Source organism: Silene latifolia, chromosome Y (genome assembly GCF_048544455.1).
Source record: "Silene latifolia isolate original U9 population chromosome Y, ASM4854445v1, whole genome shotgun sequence".
NCBI lineage: Eukaryota > Viridiplantae > Streptophyta > Magnoliopsida > Caryophyllales > Caryophyllaceae > Silene > Silene latifolia.
The window spans coordinates 10,180,619-10,183,064 of record NC_133538.1 but is presented as its reverse complement, the minus strand read 5'-3'; positions in this window follow the sequence as shown (position 1 = coordinate 10,183,064).

Genomic DNA, 2,446 nt, shown 5'->3' with positions numbered 1-2,446 from the left:
GTCGGGAAAACCACTCTTGATACTGATCGCTTGTAAAATACGACCTTTGTGAATTCGGATTTGCAAATTGTTTTACATTGAGTGGGATAAATTTTAAAGGATATGAGAATCTGTTATCGCACATACACTTGTGAGGACAAGTGGGAGTTTGTTGGAGCTGGTGTCCTCCACAAATTAGTGTGATAACATTTGTAAATCTCTTACAGGTTCACAAGGGTATACTTCGTATTTTTAATCAGTTGATTAACGTTTACCTAATAACGGTTGGCTTGCTAGAAAGTTTGACGTTATTATCATACAGATGGCGGTGATCAACTGGTCCCTAAAGGTCACACCTATAGGACGTATTTGAGAAATGTGGTTATAAAAATATAATTACATTGATGCCCAAATTGACTAAAAAGTTAGTCAATGTGTTGATGAGATAATTATTTAATGAAAATTAAATAATATTAAGTTGAGACGAATTAACTGTCAATTCGTAAATTAAATATAATAAGTTATATTTAAATTTAATATATATAAGGTTAGTTTGGACGAATTAATCTGTTAATTCGTAGTTAAATATAATCAGTTGTATTTAATATCAACAAGTTGAATGTGTCATAATGGTAATAGTGAGGGTACACATACCAAGAGGTCATGGGTTCGATCCTCACTAGATGACAATTTAACACACTTTATATATTTTTGGAAAGACCAAAAAATAAGAAAAAAAATACTCCTTATTTTCGGTTCAGGTGGCCGAAATTAGGAGGGTTTCCCTTTTCCTAATTGATTTCGGATTTCGGTCTATATAAAAAGAAAGGTGGAGAATTATTTCTAACCGAATTTTTTTCTGACCTTACCTCCTCTTTCTCATCACAAAACACAAAGACAATAAAATTTTACAGAAAATTTTAGATTGATTTCTAGCATAATCAAAGGGTATATCTCAGATCGTCTTGGGTGCAACTAATAGGCGAATATCAGTTTTGATATTGTTCTTAGGCCATATTTGCTAGGACCAAAGGTTATTTCTGAATCCTTTACTTTTGTTTATGTATTTTTTTTATGGCCATTGATCATCTGCATTAAATCGTTATAATCCTTCTAGTTTAAGGGAAGTATACAGACTTATTTCCCACAGTTTTAAAGGTAACCGCTGAGCCAAGGTACTTAAGGACTTGTGTCTCGGACATGCTTTAAAGGTAGCCTCTGAGTCGGATGCTTTGCTTATTATGTGATGTTAGTAGTCCCATTTTATGTATTGTATGTTGTTTGATTTCCAAAGTTGGATGTCTTATATGAGTAGTAAAGGTCTTGCTTGGTTATAGATATTGGTATCTATCTTTTGTGCCTTGTGTTGTTAGTCTTGGTCCTATCGGATACTAGAGGTGAGATGCAAGCCTTCTAGTTGCGATATGATCGCCGGGATTGATGTTCCCATCCGTTCTTATGGTGAGATGCAAGCCATAAGTATGAATGTGACATTAGTAGCCACGTCCCGTGCAATGTTTGTTAAGAGGTTTTAAAAGTAATGGCTACAGTTTTTATTTGATCCCTTACTTAACTGCTTCACATGATTTGGATTCCAATCTCATATCTATGTTGCATTTCCTTGAAATGCGTGCTTTTGCATAAATGACCGTATTCTTGTCTTTCATATTATTTAATTGTCTCACATGAATGGTTGATTCTTTATTATGCCAATGTTGATCTATCTTGTTCCATCTCATTTAATTGTCATGTTTAATTATAAACTTGATATTCATATCTTTTGTAAGTGTCTTATATAACTTACCTGTTTTAGTTCTTTGTTATGTTCGTTTTGACAATTTGTGGCTGGGAGAACCTTGAGTTACTCCCCACTGACTGTGGCGTTCATGTTTACATGAATGACAGGTTGTGAAGACGCTTACGTGGGGAAGACGTGTGGGCTAGCGAGAACTAAACCTTGGACTAGTAGTTGGTTTATTACGATTTTTTAGACTCCCGTTTTATCTTTTGTCATTCGAGGGATATATTTTCCCTCACCTTTGACTATCGCGTTTGTATAATTTAATCTTTATTTCCGCATTCTTTATTTGTCTTTTAGATTTGTATGAACCCGCGCTTTATAAACTTTAAAAGTTTCAAAAATTTCCTAAAATTCCGCATTTTATAAGTTATATTTTCCGCGTTATTGCGGGGGTTCACAGATAAGGCATTAAATAAGCGGTAAAATGTTACAAAATAATCACATATCAGTCTGCTTGGAGAAACTATTTTTGCTCGTCATGAACCTAACAATGTTAACAATACTGAGTTGTCCATCTTAGTTGGGTACCTGAACATTGACAGTGGTACCCCATTTGTTTTAAACATTGCATATTTGACAGCTCAACATTTTAACAGTGTCGAGTCAAAAGTAGCAGGTACGATAGTGTCTGGTGGGCTAGTGACTCGTATTTGCCCGTCGCCTCTT